Raw genomic sequence first — 8,412 nt, forward strand, 5'->3', positions numbered from 1 at the left:
CAAGGCGTTTAAAGATTTCTTCCATCTTACCCACAAATCTCTCTTCTCCATGGGATCATCCCATTCGGACATCTCTTGGGTAAAGTCTCTCAACATCATTTTACCTTGGATAGTTACAGTGGTTACAAATCCTAGAGGATCATACAGGCTGTTTATCATGGACAGGACGCCTCTACGTGTGAAAGGTTTTTCTTCTTCATTGATCCGAAAGGTAAATGCATCTCTGTTCTAATCCCAGAGCAAACCAAGGCTCCATTGCATGGGAAGCGAGTCTGTATCTAAATCCAAGTCTTTTAGATCAGTTGAGTAATCTTGAGAGGGAAAAGCTGCCATCATTTTTTGGCTGTTGGAAACAATTTTGTGCAGCCTCAAATTGGACAAAGCGAGCATTTCTTGTGTCCTCTTTAGGAGACTGACTGCCCATTCATCTGTGGGTGTGGATTTCAAGCAGTCGTCCACGTAGAAATCCTTCTCCACAAGCTATCTAACATCTAGCCCGTACTTTGCTTCTCCCTCTCTGGCTGAATGTCTAAGACCATAGAAGAAGTACTCCTAGAAGTCTGTTATTGAGCTCTGGGCAAGACAAAAAGACATTGTTTAGCGAGACACCTTCATATCTGGTGCTTGAGTCAAATACTACTCTTATCTGACCAGGTTTCTTAGTATGATACATGCCAAAAATGGGTAGATACCAACATTCCTCGGAATCTTGGAGTACAGGTGCAATTTCTGCATGGCCATTCTGAAGTATTTTCTCCATGAAGGCAAAGAAGTGCTTTCTCATTTCAGGTGCCTTCTGAAATTGTAAACACGTTGTTTGTTGTTGGGTAGGCGTTGCCTCTGGGGTTTAAATGGTAGAGGTGCCGTCCAACTCTTTGACTCATCTCTTACCATCTCTCGATCCATGATGTGTAAAAGCAGTCTGTCTTCTATGGACATTGCTACCTTGTTGTCTTCTCTTGTTCTGTGGAAAACTGTGCACCCTATTTGATCTTGATGGCCGTCATATGTGTGGTCTTCACAAGAAGGATCAGCTAACGGACAAGGTAGAGGAGCACTGCGTGGCAACTCTTTTATCAGGAAGCTACTCTTACATGGCTAGAAGAGTGACAGACGTCCATTTTGAAGAGTATTGGTAAGCATGCTGTAGACTAAGGCCGACTTGTGTGCTCCTCCCAGGCAGACGTCTCCTTCGATGTCCCATCCAAGGTCTTGTCTTTGTGCATACCTGGAGCCGTTTATACATTCTCTAGCCTTGTGGACTTGTAGTATATCGCTTCCCAGAAGTAGAGCTATTGGGGTTCCTGGATCCATCTCAGGTATCAGGTGGGCTATACGTTTTAGATGGGGGTGATGTGTCGCCACTTCCCGTGAAGGTATTTCTGACCTGTTGTTAGGAATCTGGTTGCACTCCAGGATGGTCGGCAGCGATAGGCAGGTCTGGCCACCTAAGGACTCCACATTGTATCCAGTAGCCTTTCTCCCCGCCGTCTCAACGGTACCTGAACACATCCTCAGGGTGTAGGGAGAACCAGGGCCTACAATGCTGAAGTTGTCAAAGAAGATGGACTTGGCTAGAGACCTGTTACTTTGGTCATCCAGGAGTGCATATATCTTGAGGGCTTTGTCCTTGCGGCCTGCAGGATAGACTCGGACAAGGCAGATTTTTGAACAGGACCTTCCTCCTGTGAGTCCGTTACAGGTCTCCGTACATGTAAAGTTGACCTCAGGGGTTTCTTCGTCGGTGTCTTTCTGCTTCTCATCGTACTCCTCTGCTTGAGACAACACTCGTGGAGTTGATCCAGGGTGCATGGCTGTATTGTGATCTATGCTGCTGCATTCTGCACATTTCATGCTAGCTTCACAGTTCCTGGTGAAGTGAGAGGTTGTGGCACAACATTTGAAGCAGATGTTTTTCTCCTTGAGAAAACCTTTGTGATCCTCTAAAGACTTCTCCCTGAAGGCTCTGCATTTTAGTAGAGGATGTGGTTTTTTGTGCAGAGGACAATGTTTACTGACATCCTGAGGCTTGTTCTCATCTGGAGGAGGTTTATTCACATTGTGAGGAAGGCCTGTGGAAACAATGTTAGCTTTGTGGACTGCCACGGGTATCCTACTGGGTTTGACACCAGGGGCAGTGGAACACGACAGAGTAAAGTCAAAACTAGGGTCATTTCTAATCCTAGATTGCCGGGTGACAAAATCAACAAATACAATGAAAGGAGGGAATGATACATTATGATTTTGTGTATACCGTGAACCACATGTAATCCACCTTTCTTGTAGGTTGTAAGAAAGATTCTGTACTATTGGATTGACACCCTTAGCAGTTTCTAAGTATGTCAATCTGAGCAAATCTCTTTCCTCCTGGGCAACCTGTAACTCTATCAATAAATCACTCAAATCTCTAAGCTTTTGATACTCTTTAGGTCCTATCTTCGGAAAATCATTAATTCTTTTATATAAAGCATTCTCTATGACTTCTACTGTCCCATAGCATTCATCAAGTCTTTCCCACAATTTACGTAGACCTGTGCGGGGATGTTTTACATTAATGTCTCTCAGTCTTTTGGCATGTTCGACCGACTCACTTCCGAGCCACTGTACTAGGAGATCTAACTCCTCACTACAAGAAAGGTCCAGACCATGAATGGTGTTCCGGAACAAGGTTTGCCATGACCGAAAGGTCTCAGGTTTGTCAGTGAACTTTACAAGTCCTTTTGTAACCAGTTCTCGGCGGGCAAAGAACTTTGCAAAGCCCATGGTGGCTCCGTCAGTGCTGACACGAGCTGGTGTGTTATAGTCTAGTGTGTGGTGTATCACCATACCTGTAAGATGCTTCTGACTCCGGATAGTCTGTGCAGTACCTTCTCGGTGAAGAAGGTGGCTCTTTAAAGCGGGGTGGGAGCTGTACCTTATTCTCAGTGGAACGGTAGCTGTGGATGACATCTCTGTGCTGGACGTCTCCTCACCTATGGTAGTGAAGTTTGGGATTGGATCGCTGGTAATCAGCATATGCTGATTGATATGAAGCATCAGGGCTGTCATCTATGCCGGAATGTTGACGGACGTATTCTGCGACACGCTGCGCTGAATCTTGCTGCTCTAGATCTGGTCTGAGTATGCTGCTGCATCTCTCAGAATCAGGATTCTTCATAGCCTCCAAATACTCTGCTTTAGCCATTGCAGCTGCTGTCTCTTTGACTGCCGCAAGTTTTTCTAGCTCTGCCTGCAAATGTACAGCTTCCGCCTCTCTCTAAGCCTGCAAATGTGTGGTTTTGGCCTCTCTCTGTGACTGCAAACGTGCGGATTCGGCCTCTCTCTGCCTCATGCTCTGTTTGTCTCAGCTTTAGATGCATTTCTTGTTCGGCGAAGGAAAATCTTGCCTTGGCTGCTTCGGCCTTGGCACAAGCGACAGCAGCAAGCTCTGCTATTGACAACCTGCCAGAACTTGCTCGCGATCTCATTTTGAGTGAGGATGTGCTGTTTTGAGACATTGATGCGCTTAGCTGCGTATTGCTGAGCATACTAGTGGGAAAATGAATCTATACCTAGCAGGCTTCCACGTGGCAGGAAAGATGAAGCACTTATTGGTGGGCTGCACTCTCGGTACTTGTGACTGTATGGCGGCTGCAGCAGGCAGCGTGGTGTGGGTACAAGCGGCTCCTTAAGTTGTATTCGCTATCGCAGGCGTCTAGCATCTGTTTTACTGTTCTGCCTTCATACATGTTGACATGGTGTGCACTCTAGCATACAGCATAAACCACCTTCTATCTTCCAAAATAAGCAGACTGTTCTCTGTAGTCTAACTTGTTTATTGGTGAAGAGTATAGAACATGTGGTAAAACTATAAAGAATACAAATGACATGGGTAAGTATTGGGCAGATGATCACACAGCTAACACAATTACAGGAAGTATACAGTATAATGCAACCTTTACATGGAATACACAGGTGTCTATTTACATCCACTGAGCACTAGCTGCTATACAGTTAATAACATCTCTGTACATCACTGCATTGCAAGAAAGATATTAATCTTACTAGATATGCTTTACCAGGATAACAAACTCAAGTAGGGGAGTTACAGGAGGACAAATAAACTGTCACGTCGCTGTCAGACTCAGGGCCTGCTTTTCCGGCTTCAGCCAACCACGAGGGGCCGGACTGGCACGTCGCCGCCAGACGACTCGGGGCCTGCTGGTTCGGCTTCGCCCACTAGGAGGTGCCGGACTGACACGTCGCCACCAGACTCGGGGCCTGCTGTTCCAGTCTCGGCCACTAGGAGGCGCCGGACCGTTGCGTCGCCGTCGGACTCGGGGACGGCTGTTCCTACCACAGCCACTGGGAGGCGCTGGGTGTGGGTGGTGACAAAGAGGCTCCTGCACAGGCATCTGGTGGGCGCAGACTCCGCCCCTCTGTCAGTCATGTAGGGCTTACTGCATCACCATCTGGCCTGGTCCTGGGGGCGGTCCTAATTACATCATCAGTCCGGGAACCTGTGAGGGATGACCTGATCCCTCAAATACCTTGGGACTGGTCTTGCAAGCCGCCGGATATATTCTTGGTTCCCCTGTGTGCTACTGTGTGAATTGCTATAGTTAACTCTGACCTCAGCCTGGATTTCTGACCATTCTATTGCCTGCCGTTTTTGTACCTCTGCCCCTCTTCCGATTTTTTGACGCTGACCTTCGCTTGTATTCCTGACCCTTCTGCTGCCTGCTGATTCTGTACCTTTGCTGCCCTTCTGGTTTTACTGACCTTGGCCCAGACTTTGACTCTTCTTCTGCCTGCTGATTTTGCACATCTGCTGCCCTCCGGCCTCCGACTCCTGCCTCCTGACCATGATTACGGGTTTTAGTTTTAACCCCTTGGCGGCCGTCCTGCTCTGGTCCACTGCTCCACCAGACAGCTACCCCCTGGGCCTTGCTACAATTCCAGATCCCTGTATAGGGGTTAAGGGTCTCGGGGTTACTCGGGGTGCTGTTCCTACTGCAACCCAGATTCACAGACGGCCGTCACATAAACACGTGCGTCCCATGAAATGCACAGAAGAAAATGGCATCTTCCTCATCCCAGATACATTGCTTCAAACCCACAATGCAACACTCTGTTAAAGACACAGGCTGTAAATGCTATTAAAGACACAGCTATAAATTCAGCTACCACTAGATGGTGCTATAACTAAACCAGCACATAATACAAGCATATTTGTCCTATATTCAGAGGGAAGAACAGCAGTCATATCTAGAAGCAAGAAATATGTAGATGGGCATATTTGCCATTGAAGAACTGGATGAAAACCCTGTTGGGAGATGCTATCGTCTTCCTTTTGGTTGTCACCTATCTATCCCCATATATATTAGGAATAATGGAAATTTAGCAGCAGAAATCAACTCCATTACAAGTTAATGAAATTCCACATCACACCCTGCATAATTGGCCCAATATCACTGCATGTGATAGGTAGTAGGTGGTAGGTAATTTGATCTAAAATGCACCACATTGAACTTAATACAATGACTGTTCCATTTTGGATGCATATTAAAGTAATAAAAAAAAGTAAAAAAAAAAGTACTGTATGAATAGACACCAGTCTTAATCTATCCACTTTTAAAATATATTGAAGGTCACCTACCTTCAGTAAAATGATGTCTATCAGTGACCACATACGCTAATTAGATGGATTTAGAACTTCTGCACATTTGTAAGCTCGCTATTGTCACTGTCATATAATTATGTAACATTACTCAATTTGATATTTTATTCTCTCTGTGCTGTCTATCAGTAGCAAAAGGGTGATGATCTGATCACTGTATAAATGGTGATATAACACTGTAATCAGAATCCATTAGCACATTATGATTATATTAATACTTGCTCTTATTGCAGTTGCATTGATTTACTCTTTATCAGAGCCAGTAATAATAAAAATACTGATAGGACAGATAAAACCCCTAAAAGCATGCAACTGTTAATTTGCATGAATTTTATAGTGATGCCTTCCTAGAGGAGAAGCTCTTCTTTAACAACAGACGCATTGACCTTGCTTTAGGAAACCTTACGTGACTGCATTTATCTTCCATTCCTCTTTTAATCAGCGAGAGATGCCGTTACCATGACAATACACTATATACATGGCGTTAGCGTAACAGCCTAGGAAGACTTGAGAAGCAATGTGCAAGCATTAGACATGCAAAATGGTAAGAAAACCTACATTCATTTTAATGGTGTTTATTGTAAGAGTTAACATCAAGATCCATAATAATGCAGGACGACTACAATAAACATAAGAAATGTGATTATATAAGTGGATGTGACCAGCCGAGTTTTGTGGTTTATTGTTCTGCAAATGATAAAATGTAAATAGGAGTAAAGTGCATATATTCTGAAACTATTACATTGCTTATGGATTTAACCCCTTTCTGTCATGAGACATACTATCCCGTCCATGTGCCCTGGGACTTAATTCCCAGGGACGGGATAGTACGTCACAGCGATCAGCGGCGCCCACTTGGTGAGCGCCGCTGATCGCGGCCGGGTGTCAGCTGATTATCACAGCTGACACCCGGCACAATGTGTCAGGGGCAGTTACGGACCGCCTCCGACACATTAACCCCTTGCACACCGCGATTAAACACGATTGCGATGTACCGGGGTTAAAGGGAAGCATCGGCAGGGAGGGGGCTCCCTCCGTGCTTCCCTGAGCCCCCCACAGCAGTGCAATGTGCAGCGCTGCTGCGGGGGGCTCCTTCCCTGCAGGCCCCTGAATCCAAGATGGCGACAGGGACCTTCAGGGGCCTGCAGGGAGCCGTCTTCCTCAGTGCCTGCAAAGTGCAGGCACGAGGAAGCCTGCTGCACTGCCTGTGACAGATCGCTGATCTGTCACAGTGATCTGTGATGTGACAGATCAGCGATCTGTCACAGGACAGTGATGTCCCACCTGGGACTATGTAATAAAGTTAAAAAAAAGTGTTAAAATAATAAAAAAAAAATCGCCAAATAAATTAGAAAAAAAAAATATTCCCCCAATAAATTCATTTTTTGGAAATAAAAAAAAAACAATAAAAGTACACATATTTGGTATCACCGCATCCGTAACGACCTGCCCTATAAAACTGTCCCATTAGTTAACCCCTTTAGCGAACCCCTTAGAAAATAAAAATAAAAAAAGAAGCAAAAAATAATGATTTATTATCATACCGCTGAACAAAAAGTACAATAACGCGCGATCAAAAAGACGCATATAAATATCCATGGTACCGCTGAAAACGTCATCTTGTCCCACAAAAAACGAACTGCCATACAGCATCATCAGCGAAAAAATAAAAAAGTTATAGCTCGCAGAATAAAGTGATGCAAAAATAATTATTTTTTATATAAAATAGTTTGAATTGCATAAAACCGACAAAACATAAAAAAAGACCTAAATGAGGTATCACTGCAACCGTACTGACCCGAAGAATAAAGCCGCTTTATCAATTTTATCGCACGCGGATTGGTGTAAACGCACCCCCCTAAAGAAATTCACGAAACGCTGGTTTTTGTTCATTCTGCGTCCCAAAAATCAGAATAAAAAGTGATAAAAAAAGTAACATGCCCAAAAATGGTACCAATAAAAACAACAACTCGTCCCGCAAAAAATAAGACCTCACATGACTCTGTGGGTCAAAATACGGAAAAATTATAGCTCTCAATATGTGGTGATGCAAATACTATTTTTACAATAAAAAGCGTCTTTTAGTGTGCGACAGCTGCCAAACCTAAAAATCGCCATAAATAGTAAATCAAACCCCCAGTTATCACCCCCTTAGTTAGGGAAAAATAATAAAATTAAAAGAAAATGTATTTATTTCCATTTTCCCATTAGAGTTAGGGCTAGGGCTAGGGCTAGGGTTAATGTTAGGGCTAGGGATAGGGCTGAGATTAGGGTTAGGGGTGTGTTGGAGTTAGGGTTGGAATTAGAATTGGGGGTTTTCCACTGTTTGGGCACATAAGGTGCTCTCCAAACGCAACATGGCATCTGATCTCAATTCCAGCCAATTCTGCGTTGAAAAAGTCAAATGCTGCTCCTTCCCTTCCAAGCTCTGCCATGCGCCCAAACAATGTTTTACCCCCACATATGGGGTATCAGCCTACTCAGGACAAATTGAAAAACAACTTTTGGGGTCCAATTTCTCCTGTTGCTCTTAGGAAAATAAAAAATTGGGGGCAAAAATATCATTTTTGTGGAAAAAAATATGATTTTTTTTATTTTCACGCCCGGGCGTTATAAACTTCTGTGAAGCACTTGGGGGTTCAAAGTGCTCACAACACATCTAGATAAGTTCCGTGGGGGGTCTAGTTTCCAAAATGGGGTCACTTGTGGGGAGTTTCAATAGTTTAGGTACATCAGGGGCTCTCCAAACGCAC

Source organism: Dendrobates tinctorius, unplaced genomic scaffold, assembly GCF_039654945.1.
Source record: "Dendrobates tinctorius isolate UK_male_01 unplaced genomic scaffold, ASM3965494v1 ptg000016l, whole genome shotgun sequence".
In the NCBI taxonomy this organism is placed as follows: Eukaryota; Metazoa; Chordata; class Amphibia; order Anura; family Dendrobatidae; genus Dendrobates; species Dendrobates tinctorius.